At 44.3% G+C, this 20,659-nt stretch overlaps 1 long non-coding RNA gene across 1 annotated transcript in view; it reads left to right on the top strand.

Moving 5' to 3' along the window:
• LOC141993679 (uncharacterized) overlaps positions 1-20,144 on the top strand; it is a 31,450-nt gene extending 11,306 nt beyond the window's left edge. The window contains exons 2-3 of the long non-coding RNA XR_012640928.1: positions 15,254-15,334; positions 20,081-20,144. This is a non-coding gene — a long non-coding RNA (uncharacterized LOC141993679). The remainder of the gene's footprint in view (positions 1-15,253; positions 15,335-20,080) is intronic.
• The last annotated feature ends 515 nt before the right edge of the window (positions 20,145-20,659 follow it).

Here is a 20,659-nt window from a genome sequence, read left to right as displayed (position 1 = left end):
GGGAAGTCAGGGTTATCGGTTTTGCTCTCTGCGGCATGACATGCGTGTGTCTATCTCAAAACCAGGTAAATAAAATCAGCATGTGTCCTCACTCCAAAAATAAAATTACCCTGTCCTGCCATCAGTCCTTTCAAGTCATCATGCACATGAACCCCCTTCCGCAAGGCAACTGAAAATTAAGGGTTCTGAAAATGCAATTAAGTCAAGAGACCCCAGTTCAGACACAGTCATGAATCATAGAATCATAGAATATCAGGGTTGGAAGGGACCTCAGGAGGTCATCTCGTCCAACCCCCTGCTCAAAGCAGAACCAATCCCCAACTAAATCATCCCTGCCAGAGCTTTGTCAAGTCTGACCTTAAAAACCGCAAAGGAAGGAGATTCCACCACCTCCCTAGGTAACCCATTCCAGTGCTTAACCACCCTCCTAGTGAAAAAGTTTTTCCTAATATCCAACCTAAACCTCCCCCACTGCAACTTGAGACCATTACTCCTCGTTCTGTCATCTGCTACCACTGAGAACAGTCTAGATCCATCCTCTTTGGAACCCCCTTTCAGGTAGTTGAAAGCAGCTATCAAATCCCCCCTCATTCTTCTCTTCCACAGACTAAACAATCCCAGTCCTCCTCATAAGTCATGTATTCCAGTCCCCTAATCATTTTTGTTGCCCTCCGCTGGACGTTTTCCAATTTTTCCACATCCTTCTTGCAGTGTGGGGCCCAAAACTGGACACAGTACTCCAGATGAGGCCTCACCAATGTCGACTAGAGGGGAACGATCACGTCCCTCGATCTGCTGGCAATGCCCCTACATATACATCCCAAAGTGCCGTTAGCCTTCTTGGCAACAAGGGCACACTGTTGACTCATATCCAGCTTCTTGTCCACTGTAACCCCTAGGTCCTTTTCTGCAGAACTGCTGCCGAGCCATTCGGTCCCTAGTCTGTAGCGGTGCATGGGATTCTTCCATCCTAAGTGCAGGACTCTGCACTTGTCCTTGTTGAACCTCATCAGATTTCTTTTGGCCCAATCCTCTAATTTGTCTAGGGCCCTCTGTATTCTATTCCTACCCTCCAGCCTATCTACCACTCCTCCCAGTTTAGTGTCATCTGCAAACTTGCTGAGGGTGCATGAGGAGATCATTAATGAAGATATTGAACAAAATTGGCCCGAGGGCACTCCGCTTGTTACCAGCTGCCAACTAGACATGGAGCCATTGATCACTACCCATTGACCCCGACGATCTAGCCACCTTATGGTCCATTCATCCAGCCCATACTTCTTTAACTTGCTGCAAGAATACTGTGGGAGACGGTGTCAAAAGCTTTGTTAAAGTCAAGGAACAACACGTCCACTGCTTTCCCTTCATCCACAGAGCCAGTTATCTCACTCTCCGTATCCATTGTGGCTGGTGCATACTGGTTAATGGGGAAACATAAACACTCCTAGCACGATATTATATCCCGGTTTCAGCACATACATTATACCTTGTTGCCCCCCAGGCTGGGAATGTGTAGGATCTCTTATGTTAAGCAGGTACTGGGCTGATGCTTGGATGGGAAAACATCAAGACTAAACTAGGGGGTGCAAGGAGGCCCCACTTCTGGAGAGAGGCTCTAGGTCATGAATGGGTGACTGACGCAGGTAGGGCAGCAGAAGCCTGTTGTGACCCAAGAAAGAGGCTCATCATTGTTCACATGCAAGTTGTCATTTTGAAAGGAGGGGAGTCTAATTCCAAGTCACAGGCGTGTGGTACGGCAGCAGTGGGGTATGTAGCAGGCTGCATGGCATACTCCTACAGAAGTCTGAGCAATAAACCGTCCCTTCAGTTTTTTAAACCAAGGATTTGCTTGGCAGGTGGTTCATGAAGTTGGAATAACAACCATGCTAATCTTCTTTGGTTGCCTGAGTTGGGAGCCATTCCTTTCACAGGAGTTTCAGAAGCTATAATTGTGACAAGAGCACCTCGATGCTTTCTATTGCCATAGAAACAAATGGAAGTTTCTCACAGGATCAGCAAAGTTATAGAAGCTCTTTTGCAGAGACGATGGTACGCCTTTTTACTTCGATTGAAAAAATATCACTTTTTGGGCAACCTACATTGGGTGTAACTAGTGGTAGAAAGTCAGGTCCCGAAGAAGAAAGTTATGAACATTATATCCATTATTTATTTAAATACATCTTTCTTGCAGCAGCTTAAATGTTACTTTCTTTAAACTATACATTTCATGATACTGCATTCATTTAAACATTCTTTACAGTGTTCCTAGCATACATGAGGCATACCTGATTGGGAAGGTATGGCAGAGCTCAGTTAAAAATTATGTAGAATTGGGAATGTTAAATTGAGCTGCTGGATGAATACAAACTTTAAGGTACACCTCACTAATACAAATGTATCTTTCATCATATGCAATATATGGCATCTATGCTTTAGCCTTATTTGTGAAAAGGGCGGGTATCAGGATTCTACTATGAAGAAGAAACTACACTGAGAAAAGTTAAACTAAAAACCAAAAACATTTGCCTCCAAATTTGCCGTGCTTTACTTTCTTATAACCTCCCCCCAAAACAAAACAGAATATAAGCAAAAAAGAAAATACAAAAACAGGGCTCTCTCTAGACAAAATTCTACACATTCCTAATCCCTTGGTCGCTTTGTGTGTATAAATCTATTGAAGAACTAGTAACATGGCTCCACAAAGCAAAGAATAATTCAAGCATATCACATCAGGGAGAGGAAGTGGTGTGTTTTGAGAGAGAGAAATCCATTCAGAAGCTTGTCTCTAAGAGACTGGATAGGTTAGGGGACGGGGAAGGGATATCCAATTTTTACAAGTCTATTGCTTTTAGATGTTTGTTTTTAATGAGTGCCACTGTACTTACCAATTTATTCAATGTAGGTTTTATTGCCCAAGACATTATTTGATCCATTTGGATAAACGCTAAGTGTGTGCGCCTTTGAGCTTAACTGCTCAATTATCAAGAGAAGATGGGTGACATAAATCTCCTTGTGCCATGTGGATGGTGCGTCTTCATCCTGTAATAAGCACACTTGAATGTGATGCCAAAGCTGAACCAGCTGTGGGACTGTGGCAATTGCTTATGGATCACAGAGTATGAAGTGTGAGACCCTAGAATACTACAAGGTCCATTTCCTCTTCAGAACAGCTTGGGCAGAGTTGAAGCATTGACACCAAGCGTCTGTACTCCTCCTTGCCTCTATAGAAACCTCGGTGTCACAAAGACAATGTTTGGAATAATAAAGGAAAGGGAAACCTGGAGCTTTATGAACATGTCATTCTATTTCTGCCAACAAGGCAACAGTGCTGGACAAACTGTTTGGTAGAACAAGCAACAGGCTAGTGCTGTCCATGAGAAAACGCATGTGCCAATGCAGATTTACTGTGACATGGGTCCATGGGACAGACTGAACAGCAAAGGATTAAACTGGAAAGAGCTAAAGACATATATTATGCACTTGCTTGGGAGCTGGGAAAGATGTCCAAAGAGTGAATTCCCCCACTGGAAGCACTGGGTAAGCAGTGGATATCCAGCTGTGCCAAACCAGTTGGACAAACTTCAGGTCTCTTCAACCAAAAAGTTACTCTCCACCTCTGTGCAGTTTAGATTCTTTTCCCAAACGCTACAATTACCACTAATATTAAACAGGGCCATTAAGTTCAATAGGTGGTCAGAGGGGAAGAACGTTTTGGCGTGTCATGGAAGGGGTAACACAATCATTATGAAGGGAGTGATGATGGTTACTATTCTGTGACATATTTATTCTAAGGACTGTCAACTTCTGTGTTTAAATGTTGGAACGCAGAAATATGTCACAAGCGAGCACGCAAAGTATATATATAATATATATATATATATATATATATATATATATATATATATATATTATATTGAATATAGCTTGCTTCACAGAGGCTGCCCAAGTGGAATGAAAGTGTTCTTGTATGTTCAGGGATACTTTGTGGGTGATCTTGACGGAATGTTTTGTCAGAGTGGTTTCCTGTACACATTGGCTTTTGGTTAGTTGTGAGATAAGTAGGTGAAGAATTTGGCCAAGATTTTAAAAAAATTGGTCCATAAAGTTCGGTTCCTAGGTCCATATTTAGGCACCTAAATCAGTGACCTCAGTGGGACTGTTTAACTCTTTTGATAATCAAGCTATTTACTTAGATGCAAAACTATGGATTTAGTCATCTAATTTAGGTATCAGTGAAGAATTGCGACAAGGTACTTTAGATAATTGGGACAGCTGCAGGTCAGACGAATGCACAAAGTACTTTACTGTTGTCAGTCCTAGGCCTGAATGCTGCAATTCTCCATCAATAAATAGGTTTGTACTTTGGCAGTTAACAATCCTCTGGCTCTGTCCATCATGGGCAAACAAGCAGTCAATAATGAATATTTTTGGGTGGCTATACTAATCCACATTTTTGCCATTGCTCTTTGGGGCCAGTGGCCCCTGTCAGGCTGCCAGCAGTGATTCGAGAGCCTGGGTACCAACGTCAGGGCAGCCTGTTGGAAGCAGGGCACAGACCCCCAAATGGTGGTGAGTTCACCAAGCAGTTATCACGTATAAACTGCTCAGGCACGATAACAACCTATACATGGTGGCACAGACACTCTCCTTGGGTACTCCAATTAATCTTGCCACCCAGGTGAGTGTACCTTTGTGATAGATGGCCCCTCACACCAAGAATCACAGCAATATTCAGGGTACTCCCAGTCCTGAAGGACAGTCAGTTACCCAGGTCACTTGTGCCTTAGATCCTATACCAAAGACCATGCTTGTAATCAATCCTCTAATAAACAATATACAGATTTATTAAATAGGAAAAGGAAACCAGAGTTATTTACAAGATTAAAGTGGGTAAACATATAAACACAAATGAGTTAAATGTTAAGTTTCAAAAAGTAATAGACACTTCTGTAACAAGCAAGCTCTATCCATCCTTTAGGGCCAGCCCAGGCTAAGAACTGGGGATCTCTTATTTATGTCTAATAAATCTAGCGCCCAGAGTCCAAGAAGCTGAAAGATACATTTCCTTCTTGTAAGGGGTTTCTGTCCCCCTGCTCTCTTGTGCTCTAAGCTGCAAACTCAGGTGTTGGGAGGAAACCACTTGCATGACTCATTCTCCTCGGGGGAGGGCAGACCAACCAGTGCCTTTTGTCCTCTTTATCGTCCCACAATAGACCATCTGGTCTTTTCTTGTTGTGCAGGACATAACACCTTCTGTTGGACACCAGCACTTCCTATTACTTAATGTCTCTCTTCTGTCTGGTGATTAACGTGGTCACAGCGGCTCACAATGCAGCTCAAATATTCCCTTACAGTATGGGATACAGCTGTTATAAGTGAGATAAATGCAGGCAGCCACCCACAAGCATTCCATAAAGTCGAAGCACTAAACATGTTCTTATAATTCTAATGCCTATTTTAACGACACTGACACACAGGTGAGCCAGACTGATTCCAGCTAGTTAGCATTCAGTTGAGACACGGGGATCTTGGCATGAGCTGGCACCTGGTCTGCCAGCATCACAGCTCCCCTCCCAAAGAAATAACTATGCATAAGGGAAATTTTGAAAAGTGTGCATCCCCCTGACCATACAATATAGGGACAACATTTTGCATACTACAAAAGGACACCATGCATTTGACGGCAGAGCTAACACAATGCATAAGCAGGCTAAGCAATGGCTTAGGGCCACGGGCAACTCAAGTGGGCCCCTTATTCACTTTTTATTATGTATTGTTTGTGTGGGTGAGGGAAATATTCCTGCATAGGGTCCCCAATGGGCTAGCACCACCTCTGCTTGATGGCATAGGGGACGAGATTTCCTAACGCAACTGGTCATTTTTGATGCCTTCATTTTGGGTGCCCAGCTTCAGACAGTTCCAAGGGGCCCGATTTTCAGAAGGTGGGTGCTTAAAGCACTTTCTGAAAATGATGGCCCTTGTAAGGTATCTCGGTCAGAGAACTTACCAGAGCTAGTCACTTTAAAAGTAAAAGACCCAGGCTGAGACAGCGAAGCTGTCGGACAGATCAGCCAGGAATGGTGAAAGGGAACTCTACTGATGGGCCTGGTGTAACACAGCTAGGGACAGACTGGTGTCATTGCTGGGTCTGCATGGATTCTCCTCTGTTCGGCATGCTCTGCTTTGCAGGTTACCTTTCACTTATTTCCTGTGGCTTATTTCTCTTTCCCCTTGATTTTGAGTTGTCTGCATTTTCTTGTATCATAAAGCTGTGAACAAATGTAAAATACTTAGGCACAATGGATACGGCTTTGTATTACACTTGCTGGCCTCAATTTATGTGACTTCACTGTGACAGCCCCTCTGATCCTTCATGCAGCAAAACCACTCCAGCCACAACAAAGTTCGCATAAGCTTTTAGGTTTTAAGTTATTGTAAAGGACGTTTCCTGGGCTCCTGTTCCTGCCTGCTGCATGGCGGTTGATGTATTGCACTGACAATGTGCCATCCGTCTAGCAGCGTCCTGCTGCAGTACAACACAGAGAGGCTGCCAGATGCCACAGTAGCCCTGCAGGGGTGGCCTCACCTGGATTGTCTTTTGAAAGGAGATCAGTGTGTTTGGGGGAGGAGTAGCACAGAAGATGCAAGGAGGCTAGGAAGCCCCCAATTGTGAGCACTTCCCTTCTAGTATAAGGTGATGCTGCCCGGAAGTGACAGCTGTCAGGACCAGCTCTGTGGGAATTTTGTGAAGAAGAGATGTCGCCGGTGCTTACTGGTGATCTGTGTGCGAGGCTGGCTGGTGTTGGTTTCGAGTAAACAATGCTGAGACAATTCAGAATAATGATTGCACCCCTGACCTAAATGGGAAGTGATTTTATGACGGGAAAGCAAAGTTAACTGAGCCAAAAGGGGATGCATTCTGGGAAATCAGGCTCCCATTCAAAAATGGGTCTTAAAAACATTTCCAAACATGCTGCTAAGGTAATGTTACGGCATTTCTGGGCAGAGGAGATGCTTCTCCTTGTGCTGTAGCCAGAGGGTTGGCATTTATTGTTATACTTGCTCATTGTTGTGCGATTCCAGCCTGATCTGTGGCCGAACTGAAGAATCAGTTGGGTAGGTCACTGGATATATCAAAGGAATAGGGTATGTCATTCTGTCAGAGAGAAGTCCTGCAAAGAGAGGTGGAGTTTTATGTGATCTGTTCAGCTTCTTGTATTTCTAGGAGAGCAATGTCATCATGGCTGTTTGCACTCACTAGCTGTGATCCTCCTTTTGCACCTACGCCACCAGGTCCTTGCAGCTGGGCTCTTCAGGGAGGGGGCTCAGCTGCCCAGAACCTCTGGCGAGCTCCCCCCTAGGCAGAACATTTTGTATATCAAAGGCATTGTAGCGTTTCCTTCCCAATAAGCGCTGTGGGGTATGAAATCCGGGAGCCTGCAGGATATTGGGCTCCATCTACTCCCACTTCCAGCAAGTGGGGTAGCAGGGAGAGCCGGGTTTCTCACTGACTATCACACAATCGTCACTTTCATCCCTACTCCAGAGACGCATAACAGGTTGGGGTGTTTCTACCTTTAACTGAGACATGCGGGACTTCCGTGGAAATACGCTCCCCTGCCTTGCTGTGAAGTGCTGCTGAGGTTTTGAACAGAGATGCTGATGCAGACTTTTCAAATCCCTTACAGCCGAGACCTATCGTCTGCCATCATGGAAGGGCCAACAAATGCGAACTGGGCCAGCAGGGGCTGGGGATGCACAAACTCCCATGAGTACTCAGTGAGGTTTGCTCGAGTAAATGCTCCTGAGCACGAGGTAAGGGTTGTCTCTCTGGGCTCCAAGTCCTCTCTTCAGCCTTTGATCTTTTATAACTTACTGCATTTGTATAAGCTTAATAGAGAAAACATTCACCGATTTGTGTGCAAAGTGTACCCACTATGCAATGTCAAACGTTGCTTCAGACACGTCAGGTGGCGTGTTCTCCAAACTGGCTGGAAGGACAGTGGGGGATAACTTGAATGCTCTTTGTGGCCACAACGTGCGATTAGCTTTGGCTATAGTGGTCACCTAGTAGTGGCCGCCAGTGGCTGAGGCTGAAAACTGTTGGCTATTAACTCCTGCTCTGACACGCTGAGAACTTCAACCAGGAAACCTCTGGGCTGAAACTTTCATGCCTGATCACTGCCACAGGTGAAGTTTGAGGGACTCCTGAGTCCTGTCGGCCATTTGAAAGTGCCCCAGATGCGAGTACAGGACGTGCTTCCTGGAGTTAAAATACCGTTTTCACCCGGCATAGATGCCTCCAAACTGTCTTACGTGTGGCATTGGTGTGGCAGTGGCCCTGACTGAGTGCTCTGGTCCACACGGGAAGAAACATGGGGGGTTTAGTGGAGTGAGAAGAGTTGTGTTTGGGGGAGGTCTCAGCTGAGCACGGAGCAGCTCCACGGTTGTGCCAAGTTCTCACGCTGGCTTTCAGGGGAGGGGTCTGGCCTTTCTCTCTCACACTGGCCCCTCCCCGGCAGAGCTGGCACACCTGCTCTTTGCATGGGGGAAAGAGAATTGGGCCCTTATTATTGTAACCCTCTATATTGTGTTTAAACATTAATGCTTAGCACTGACGCAGCTCTTTGTATTTTCAAAGTGCTTCGCAGTGAAGAGCTGACGTTTTCCTAACCCTGTTATGTCTACAGACCCCAAAGCACCATAGTCACAGACCACATGCAGTAGTGACAGTTTTCATTGGGAACAGTCTCGTGATTAAACACTGTTGCCATCACAACAGAGGAAAATGTTCCCTTTCCAATTCCGGAGAGCGCGGGTCCCCAGCGGTGTTTCTGCACTTTCCCGGGGATATGCTGTGTCCCCTATTGCTGACCTGTCCCCTTTCTGAAAACAACAGTGGAATGCTTATTTCCATGTCCCTTTTCCAAATTCCGGTTAATCTTCCTCTGTGGACACGGCACGTTGGGGGCATCTTCAGAGCAATAGTCAGGGATAAAGGCTGGTTAGCAGCTTCCTCTACAGTCAGTACACCAGTGGCTCCAGGGATTCCCTTGCTGGGTGTGCGGAAGAGGCAGCAGAAGTAATAATGCCGTTGGCACCCAACACCGGTTCAAGGCCAGAGTCTGAGCCTGCCACTTGGGCAGCTCCATATACAGTACGGTCACTGAGCGCCCTGAAAGCAGCCAAGTGGGTGATGGGGAGTTTGGTGAGCCAAGCTGGCTGCTGTCCAGAGACCCTCTGGTCATGCTGCCTACTAAGGATAACATTGAACTGTTGTTAAATGATGTTTTAACAAATCACTTGTTAGATTGTTGCAGTCGAAATTGCTTAAACCCTCTGCCACACATAGGGTTGTTCTCAGAGCCATCGAAAGCATGTTACCCGTGTCTGTGATGCGCTCATACCCTCTGTGTGTACCGTGTATTATTAACGTGTCATGGGTACTACCCCAATACTATGGAGTGTCATGTTTGCGGAAATACAGCTTCCTTCACCTAGTATGTAAAAGCGTGTGAGCTTGTCAGAGTCATGTACGTAGTTTATTTAAACGTGCAGCAGCCATTTAGTGTAAGTGTCTTTGCATGGTCCTTGTTAGCAATTGTCTTCCCTGTTCCTAGGACGATGTTTAACTTTTATTGATTTGTGCTCACTAATATTCATTAGAATAAAACGTTTGTGTGCTATCTGTTACCATATTGTTCTGAATGTAACATATATCCATATAGCCAGGTGTCTATTGCACACCATAAAAGGTGAAGTCTGTTTATCCTAGCAAGATTCAAAGTAACCTATGGGCTCAGTTCCCCACTCGGACGCAGCTGAGGGCGGCTGTAGGGAGCTGGGGGTGGTTCCTGCACGGCTCTGCAACCCCCTTTGCCATCTCTGTATCCCCCCTGCCCCCCCATGCTGGGGATGGTGGTAACTGTCTCTCTCGCAGAGAGCTTTGCTGCACACGGATTATTCTGACCCAGACATTTCTGGCCAGTTTGCAGACCGGAGGACTGCGCCTAGGTGCTCACTTTGGGTTTGCCTGACAATGCAGTTGTAACAGTAGCCAGGCTAGAAATCACAGGCATTATTAATCTTGGTGGATAATGGTGTGAACTGATCACTTGCTGGAAAGAGGAAGGAAATTCTCCCCAAAGGCGTGAGGTTAGTTGGTAGCTGCATCACAGGAGCGTTCACAATGCTGTGTATGGGCCATTGTTGATTTATATGGACCCAAGCAAGGCTGGGCAATAGGCATAGTCCTCTGCTCTGAGCAGAAGCAAGTGGAGCTCCCTTGCTCTCCGGCTCAGGGTGAAGGTTCAGGGTTTGTTTTTCTCTGAGGAGGCCGGGGTGTCGGTGCCCTGCTCTTCATATGAATGGGGGGCTTGGTTACACGCTCTTCTCTTTGACCTTGCAAATCAGAGTAACCTGTTGTCCCGGCAGTGGGTTCTGTGGTCAGCAGCGCGTTGCTCCTGGCCATCCCATTTTCACTATTGGTAACCTTGAGCTTGTGTGTGGGGGACTTGGTACCTGAGCAGGATCAAGCCCTTTACGTGAATTACCTTCTCGTGCTGAAAACATTTATCCTATGAATTAGTTGTAGTGTGGTAGGATGGGTCATGGGAAAAGCCATCATCCAGGTGTCGTCCAGCTGCATGGATTGGGATGGGGCTTTTAGATTAACAAATTTCCAGGGGAAGGTGTTAGAAATCATGTCATAATCAACCAGATTTTATGTTTCATGTTCAGCTATCCCACTAGGAACACTAGAGCACTGCAGCCTGACACAAGATTCTTTTTATTAGTGGAAGGGAACTTTTCTGCCTGAGGTCATTCAGTGGTGTTTATGGAGCAAACACATTTATTAGGTAGCTGATGAACACACAGCTGTGGCTGTCCAGTTATCCTCTGTCCTGCCTGATTGTGTATACCTAGATGCTGCAAAGGGGTAGTTTCTTTGTGGTTCATGTCAAATCATTCCAGCAACACTCTCCAGTCCTCTTTCCGGAGAAGAAAATTAATTTGTTTCCTTAATGAGGAAATAAAAATGATCAATGAACCCCAGAACAGCTGCATTGCAGACATATATCTATGTCAGAGAGTAAAAATGGTGAAAAACAGCTAAGAGAACCAGCCAAGCTAGGAGTAAACACAGCTACGGAGTATCAGGCTAGGTGGGGAGAGAGCTGTGAGCCAGTGAATAAAAAATCACTCTCTCCAACGAAGCCTTTGATGGGCTCTTCAGGATACAGCGCAAATGGTAGCCCTATGGCTCCTCCCCCCTGTGGAAAGGCAGTGCAAGGTCCACCCCCCCACTGCCTTTCTGGGCAGACCGGCTAGGGCTGGCTGGAAAACAAGAACTCCATTTAGTGACAGGTTTCAGAGTAACAGCCGTGTTAGTCTGTATTCGCAAAAAGAAAAGGAGGACTTGTGGCACCTTAGAGACTAACCAATTTATTTGAGCATAAGCATCCGACGAAGTGAGCTGTAGCTCACGAAAGCTCATGCTCAAATAAATTGGTTAGTCTCTAAGGTGCCACAAGTACTCCTTTTCTTTTTCCATTTAGTGAAAAATTTTCAGGTTTCAACATTTGTTTTCATTCTGCATCTGAATGAATCTGAGCACTTTCAAAATTAGGGACCCCCTGCCCCAGATTAGCCAATATCCCGATAGTTGGGGCCATCACCTGGGATGTGGAAGACCCAGGTTTAAGTCTGCCTGTCTCAGAGCAGGGACATTGACCTGGGTCTCCAACATGCCAGGCGAGCGCCCGAAGTCCTGGACTAGAGAGTCAATCTGTCTCCCTCCTGTTCAAGCCCTTCACCTTTGTATCAATAATTAAATAGTCACGAGAAGCTGAACACTGTATGGGTGTAGCAGTTAGGCCAAGTAATCTATAATCTCTGTACTCTGCCTTATACAGCCAATGAAATGGTTGCATGCAAATTAGCTATAGAGTAAGGGTGGTGACTGGTTGAATTACTTCTGGGATCACAATGGTCCAGGCTGGAGAATGGGAAAGATCCCAGAGGACAGGAAAAGGGCAAATTAGTACTTAGCTATACAAAGGAGAATAAGGACAACCCGGCGAATTATAGAGCAGGCAACTTCATTTAGGTACCCGGCAAGATAATTGAGAAAACAATCAGTTTGTAAGCACCTGGAAGAGAATAATAAGGTGATAAGTAACAGTCAGCGTGGACTTGTCAAGAACAAATCATGTCAAACCAACCTAACATTTGTCTTTGATAGGGTAACAACTCTTGGATAGAGGGAAGCAGTAGATGTGATATATCTCAATTTTAGTAAGGCTTTTGATACTGTCTCATATGAACTTCTCATAAACAAACTAGGGAAATATACCTGTGGAAACCATAGTCAGAGAGCAGTTATCAATGATTCACAGTCAAGCTGGACGGGCATATCGAGTGAGGTCCTGCGGGGATCAGTTCTGGGTCCGGTTCTATTCAATATCTTCAAAAATGATTTGGATAATGGCATAGAGAGTACACTTAAATTTTGTGGACAATACCGTGGTGGTGGTGGTGGGACAGGGGTTTACAACCAGTTTGGAGGGCAGGATTAGAAGTTAAAATGATCATGACAAACTGGAGAAATGTTCTGAATTAATTAGAATGAAATTCGATAAGGACAAATGCAAAGTACTGTGCTTAGGAAGGAACAATCAGTTGCACAGACACAATGGGAAATGACTGCCTAGGAAGGAGTTCTGCGGAAGGGGATCTGGTATATTTCAACTAAATATGAACCAACAGTGTAATACTGTTGCAAACAATTCAAACATCATTCTGGGATGTATTAGTAGGAGTGTTGTAAACAAGACACAAGAATTCTTTCACTCTTCTCAGCACTGATAAGGCCTCAGCTGGAGTACTGTGTCCAGTTCTGGGCACCACATTTGGGGAAAGATGTGGATAAATTGGAGAAAGTCCAAAGGAGAGCAATCAAAATGATTAAAGGTCTAGAAAACATGGCTGATGAAAAAAGATTGAAAAAATTGGGTTTGTTTAGTCTGGGAACTAAAGAGAAGAGAAGACTGATGGGGGGACATAAGTCTTCAAACACATAAAAGATTGTTATAAAAAGTAGAGTGATAAATTGTTGTTCTTAACAATTGAGGATAGGACAAGAAGCAATGGGCTTAAATAGCAGCAAGGGTGATTTAGATTAGACATTGTGAAAAATTTCCTAACTGTCAGGGTGGTTAAGCACTGGAACAAATTACCCAGGGAGTTTGTGAGATCTCCATCATTAGAGGTTTTAAAGAACAGGTTGGACAAACGCCTGTCAGGGATGGTCTAGATAATACTTAGCTGGACTGGATGACCTATCAAGGTCCCTTCCAGTCCTATGATTTTACGATTCTCCAGGATCGTTTTGTTTCATATTGGTGTCCATACAAAGAAATAACAATCTTGGGGTATCAGAGGCTCCTGTGAACTTCTCACTCTGTATGGAGAGGCAGCTTCCTTCAGGGGTCACGGAGCAGTCAGAAAGGTGGGAGCCAGCCCTGACCCCCAGTTCTGGAGCAGCCCCACGCTCGCTAGTAGCAGAGCTGGCAGTGTTTGAAGGTGGGATCTCTCTCATGGCAGTTTAGCTCCCCCATAGATTGCAAGCCTTCTGCGGAGTTAGCATGCTTGGCTTTCTGATGGTGTTCCAGGCACGGGCGGGGTTTTGGCAGGGTCAGATTCTCCATGTGGGCTGAACTGAATACATCCCTGTAAAAGAAATGCAGCTTTCAGTGGAGAGGCATCTCTATGTAGGCTCTAATGTGGAGAAACACTGGCATAGGAAAGGGGAAGATAGACCGTGAGTTGTTTAAATTGTTGCCAATTATGGCAGTTATGCTCACAGATCAGATAATTGGACAGACACATGACTAATTATGGTAATTGGTGTGCACAAATGATATAACCATGACCCCAATATTTTAAAAGATCAGGCCTTAAAGAGTAGTCCAGGCATGTACCTTTTGTAAATTTGTATAGGCAACGTATCAGAAATTAACTGTGGTTTTACCGCTAAGGCGGGAACTTCTAAATGACATGTAAGGAATGTTACATATTTTAAAAAAATCCATAAAGGCAATTCAAAAGATTCCATGTAAAATAGCCACTGGGACTAGTTCAATGCAGTGATATTGTCTTCCTAAGCTTGTTTGGAACTTTGAAAGCATGTGCTCATATTTTAAAAAAGCCCTCTGTTTTAATATGTAACACAATCTGGGTTGTGCTGGATTTGGATTTCATGCATGTGTGAGAAGGTGGTGATCCCTGTGGGATGTCATCAAGCAGTGAGCAACAGAGCCATTATCAGGATCATAGAAATAAACCAATAAATGAAGCACAAAAATCACGACCAGTAACAGCCAAAACAGGGTGTCACAACCTTGGCATCTGCAAAGGAAACAACCAGCCATGGAGGCGGTGTCAGCAGTGCTCAGATTGGAGAAGAACGTGGGCTAACATGGCCCACAGAAAGAGCCGGCGGGTTCGTTCCCTGCCCCCCGCCCTCTTTTCAGCTGACAGTAGTAAGAACTGGAGCAAGGGCATAACTGCTTTCGCCTCTCCCAAGCTGGAGCCAGTGAGCAGGAGTGGACAGGTGTTGTGCTTGATCACAGACCTAGGATTTGCCAGACTGGGTCAGACAAGGGGTCTTTCTAGTCTAGTATCCCGTCCTCAGCAGGATGCTTCAGAAGAAGATGCAAAAAATCTTCTAATTCCTCGTGGTCACAGATTGGCTTAAACTCTGAAGCATGGGGTTTAGTATTTCTTCCGAAAGGTGTTAGCCTTCACTGTTCTAACTCTGGATATTTTTGTGAGATATACAAAAGCCTAGTCTTTTGGGGGATCTTGTTAAATTCTTGGCTTCAGTGGCATCTGGTGGCAATGAGTTCCGCAGGATGTTTACGCATTGTGTGAAAAAGTGTTTCCTTCTCTCAGCTTTGAATTTCCAACTTTTTATTTACATTGCATGTTCCCTTGTTCTTGTGTTATGGGAGGGGCAGAACTGAAGCTTCTGATGGAAACATAGTTTTAAATTGGTCCAGGTGATTTGAGAGCCAGCAAAGTAAGGAAAAACCACTACAGAAAAACAGACTGGTGTGACGGGTCCACACACAGACTAATCATTCCTCCATCAGTTTTTCTGGAGTGTGATTTGAGAGTTTTCTTTTGTTCATTCTGTAGCAATTCAAATATTGACCAGACTCTCTGATTTTCTCATTATTTTAATTAACAGAAGCAGAAGCTGATGCTGACAGCTAGAGTTATGGAAACATCTCCCAACATCTGATGTCTGATTCTCCTCTCCCCGACCCAGGTATGAATTGGGAGCAACTCCCCTCGAGTCAGTGGGGTCACACTGCTGTAAAATTGGTAAGAGAGGAGAACGGGGGCTGATTGTTGCTTGTTTTTTTGCTTTTCTTTGTTTGTCTTCCACTCTGCTTGAATGAACAGAGACAAATTCTCAATGCTCTCCAGCAGTAGAAACTGCAGTCCTCTCTCCACTTGCTTTCCCTGCTATTCTTTGAAATGCTTACCCCTTGCTCAGCTGCCAGTCTAGCATGAAAAAGTAACAAAAAGTAAGATGACACAGGAGGGCAAAATGCAGATGCTGCTATGTTGCTGTGTGATCCCCTGAGTCAAAGCCTTTACTGACTTTTACAGAGGAAGCATTTTAAAAATGCTCCATTAAAAAAAAAAAAAAGTGCCCAGCCTTCCTCTCCTTTCTTTGAGTTTAATTGGCTAAATAATCACAATCCACACAAACCTCCACCTCTCCTTCTCTCTATCACCCCTGTGCACAGGGACACAAAGATCACAAAGCATCACAATAGCAAAGTGAACAAAAATGATAAATTGAACGTGCAAATTGATGAATCCCTGCGTCATTTTAACCTTCCAATGTGAATACATGATACTGATGGCCATTAATTATTTTTGGAATGTCAAAAATGTATTAACGCCTCTTAAATTTTTCCAAACTCTTTTATCTTTAGGAGAGTTCAGAAATTCTACCCAGGTTCAGGTCAATACTTTTATATTTGTACAGTACTTGGGAAAAGATCTACATTAACAATCTTATGGATGGTAAAAAGCTGAAAGAGAAATGGCTGAAGTTATCAAATTAATGAATACATTTAATATATTCAATCAATATGTGAAATCTGAACTGGCACATTCTGCTAGAAATGGGTTTATTAGGTGATGCATTCCTTATAAGGAGTGCAGTCTTGCTAAAGGTGTCCTTCAGTGAATAATGTTCTTTTCACGTTTACATATTGGTAATATTTTTCCTTAGCTTATTTTAAGGCAATAAATGTAAGGATTTATTAAACATCCAAACATATTCCAGTTTCTGTATAAGGTATTTTGTCATCTAAATGCAGCATCATATATTTACTTCTAGTATTAAAGGAATATGAATGAGGCTGATGTTTAGTATTTTCTGAATAAAATGAATGTCTCCAAAACATTTAGCAATAAAAGGAAAAGGGTCATCGGACTTTATCATGCATAGTCTCTGGGAAATATCGTAACAAAAAGAAACCCTTTGGAAATGAGGGGAATGCCATCAGAACATAGGGGTGCTGGAACCATGTGTGCAGTGGGGGTGCTGAGAGCCACTGAACCAAACTGCAAACCCTGCACATGAGGGAAACCACTTCATGCCTGGGGTACGGCAGCCCCTCTAGTTCCAGCACCTATATCAGAACGTAATTCACTCAGTTTCCAATTCTACATTCATTTCCAGATGTACTGCTTTCCTGGGGAATACTTCGTGGCATGCTATCTGACCTGCGGCAGGCTGACGCTGTGGGAAAGCACAGACCTCGAAACACCCATGTCTGAGAAGCAGAGAGAGCTAATTTGTAGCCATTAAAATTATAGCAGTACCAGGGGCTGCAGCTTTCTTTTGTTCTTGGGTGGGATACATTTTCTCATTGCTAAATAGTTGTAGTTTCTTGTGCACATTTTAACTCACTAGTTAGGGAATTCTTCAGTGTTTTTTTAAATGGAAAAAATCTGGAGGTATGAATTGAGTAGCCATATTTATTAGCCACATTACAGCACTAAAAGCCTGCCTTTAAAACATAAATAATAGAGTACAACTGAAATGCAGTCAGGTGAATGTTAAATAAATGTATTGCTGAACTAAGCAATTAGTGATGTGATATAAATGTCAACTGATACAGGAGTATTCGGATAGTCCCTAGACATATGTGAGTGTTGAAATGGCTGGGAGATACCAGGAATTCGGTTGTTAATGAGAAAGGTATAATGAAAGTTGGAAGTCAGTGGACTGTAGTGTTCTGGATTAGAATGTACGTGTTTTAGAATTCTATTGACTTACTGTTTTTCCTAATGATTCAGAATGCATCTGGGAAATGTTAATTCTCTTTATCCATAACTAAATAAGATTAAGATACTAACCAACTGTATGTGGCATTTTGGTATCTGTACAGCCCAGTGCCTCTGCATATACTCTGTGGATTTCTGAAAAGTCAGCTGTGTAGGTGACAGGTCCAAAAAAGTTTAGATTTTATTGATTACTGTTATTTTTGTGCTATGTCTAAATTCTGGATGGTCATTTCTTTAGTTTGGAAACCTGTTTTCTGTGTGTTCTCTGAAGTCCTAGTACGCCTTTTGGGCCCAGCAAAAATAAGACTACAGCTAGCGTTTGTGGCATGAGCGTGGCTTAGCTTTTCAGTGGGGAAATAATGAAATCCACTATACAACGTTGTTACTCGTAAATTAGTGTAGGGTTCTGACAGAGGAAGAACCATTTACAGGTGATTTAATCAGTGTTGGCAATAGTAAAGATAACAGTAATTCATTTTATAGCTTCCTTCTTTGTCATTAAATAACGTAGACAAAATTGTTTGCTTAAGTAGTTCTTGCCTAAGGGCTTATACGGCAGTGACGGAGGGCAAGTCTGCACTACAGCACTGCATCAGCACCGCTGCAGCGTGTCTGGTGGAGATGGGCTGCGCCCGCGGGACAGTGCAGTGCTGTCAGCATAGTGACTCCACCTCCGTGAGAAGCGGAAGTTGTGTCGGTGGGGGAGCATCTCCCACCGCCACAGCCCCGGTGTGAACAGCGCGAAACTTGTATCTCTCGGAGGCGGGGCTTTTCTCACACCCTGGAGCCATGTAAATTGCAGCATCTAAGCTATAGTGTGGACTTGCCTGCAGCAAGTTCATCTTCTTGAAGAGGCTTAACGATCACTAAAGTACAAATGTCTGATGTGCCAGTTGCAAAGAATAATGATGAGGGGAAAACGTGGGGTTTCTATAGATTGAAAGGAGGCTCTTGAAGTGGTCCACTACTAATTCGCTGCACTAGAATTTATTCTATATGTAGTTAACCAATGACCATATTTTTTTCAATGACTTTAATTAAAAGTTTTCATTTGGATTATTAAAAATCCATGAAAAGCATCTTTGCACAAGGGAGCTGACATAAAATGCCTGCAACTAAAATACTGGACTGCCATGGCTAGTACAAAAACACTAAGTACCATGGCTCCTTTCAGATTCAAAAGTGTTTTGCAATATGAAATCTGAGAAATATGCCTGTCAAACCAGGAACAGTTCTCTCAGTGCACTATAACGACGGGCCAAGTTCTGCTCTCTGATGTCACTTGTGATGGTTGTTGACTTCACTGGGTGCAGTGTGCTTGCAGCTGAGGGCAGATTCTGACCCGAAACATGAGAGCCTTACATGATCTGTAGAGTAAGTCTCATAAGTATATTATTTACAGTAAAAAATAGATTATAATGGCTGCCATTAGTCATTTTCCAGCTTACCCCCTAGGACTCACTGAGGTACTGCAGTTGATTCATAGATTCATAGGGTGAAATCCTGGCCTTATTGATGTCAGTGTCAAAACTCCCAACAGGGCCAGGATTTCAATTCTCTTTTTTTAATGCCAGAAGGGACCTTTGTAGTCATCTAGTCTGACCTCCTGGATAGCACAGGCCAGAGAATTTCACCAGTGATTCCTGAAACCAAGCCCATGTCTTGTGGCTGAGCTAGATTATCTTAAAAGAAGGGGGGGGGGGAAGAGAGCGAGCGAAAGAAAGAGAGAGTCCTGATTTAAAGACTACAAGTGACTCCTATTCTGATTATAGTAAAATAACTATATTAACTTTGGTACCACGCCGTCTCTTAGATAAAACTGACTCTTTAGTGACAATCACTATCGTACTATGCACATAATTCTTTTTTCTAATTTTCTCATTGTACATAGGTGTGAAAAGGGGAATGTTAGTGTACTGAAAAGTCTTTGATTTCTGGGTCAGCCCTTCAGATTGACACCAGGCTGTCCATGATAGGAAGCTGTTACTATTTGATCTGATGGCAGCTGCGTGTTGTATATGGACCTAATATAGACCAAACATAATCAAAACGGTCATATCTTGCTGGCAGCCAAAGCAGAAAGGACAAGGACTAACCTGGATGAGAAGGCTAAACTACTGAATACACAAAGCCACTGCTGAAGTGCTGAGTTTAGACAAATTGACAAGACAGAGCGGGAGAAAATTTGCACCGCCACTGCCCAAGCTGTGTCTATTCTGTGGCTAAAGGAAGGCTTTGTTTCCAGGGCCATCAATCCAGCGCCTTTCAACAGCGCTGCCATGGTCACACCTGGAAAGCTTCCCCTCATTTTGAAAGGGATTGCTGGTTACAGTGTCATTTCCTGTTTGAAGTGCAGGGACTCTCCAAAAACAAAACGATCTTTCAACGAGGAAGAAACCTGTTTGCCTAACTGACATGAATCAGAAGTTAGGCACTGTAGAGAACTGATAATGGAAACAAAGGGACACAAGGAGAAATCTATGGTCAGCAGAGTTAAGGACAATAAGAAGGAGTTTTTTAAAATACATTAGGTCCATTTGTCCATTATTAGATGGAAAGATAGAATTATCAATAACAATGCAGAAAAGGCAGAAGTGTTCAATAAACACTTGGCAACATGTGACCTCCAGAAGAAGAAGGGGGAATGTCCGGGTTCCAGCAACGCAGACACAGGTAACTAACCGCTTTCATGTTCTCTCCACAGGTACCATTGCGGAGAGTGGACCAGACGATACGTCTGGGGGGAGAAAGCAGAAGGAGACTCCGCTGGTTGGAAGGCATGAGATGCGATGTCCTGAGGTTGGGGGTTCCACGACCACCGCTCCCAAGACAAGGAGGCGAGTGGTGGTGGTCGGGGACTCTCTCCTCCGGGGGACTGAGTCATCTATCTGCCGCCCTGACTGGGAAAACCGAGAAGTCTGCTGCTTGCCAGGGGCTAAGATTCGCGTTGTGACGGAGAGACTGCCGAGACTCATCAAGCCCTCGGATCGCTACCCCTTCCTGCTTCTCCACGTGGGCACCAATGATACTGCCAAGAATGACCTTGAGTGGATCACTGCGGACTACGTGGCTCTGGGAAGAAGGATAAAGGAGTTTGAGGCGCAAGTGGTGTTCTCGTCCATCCTCCCCGTGGAAGGAAAAGGCCAGGGCAGGGACTGTCGAATCGTGGAAGTCAACGAATGGCTACGCAGGTGGTGTCGGAGAGAAGGCTTTGGATTCTTTGACCATGGGATGGTGTTCCATGAAGGAGGAGTGCTGGGCAGAGACGGGCTCCATCTTACGA

The sequence above is a fragment of the Natator depressus genome, chromosome 9, assembly GCF_965152275.1.
Source record: "Natator depressus isolate rNatDep1 chromosome 9, rNatDep2.hap1, whole genome shotgun sequence".
Lineage (NCBI taxonomy): Eukaryota > Metazoa > Chordata > Testudines > Cheloniidae > Natator > Natator depressus.
This window is presented reverse-complemented; position numbering and strand designations above follow the sequence as displayed.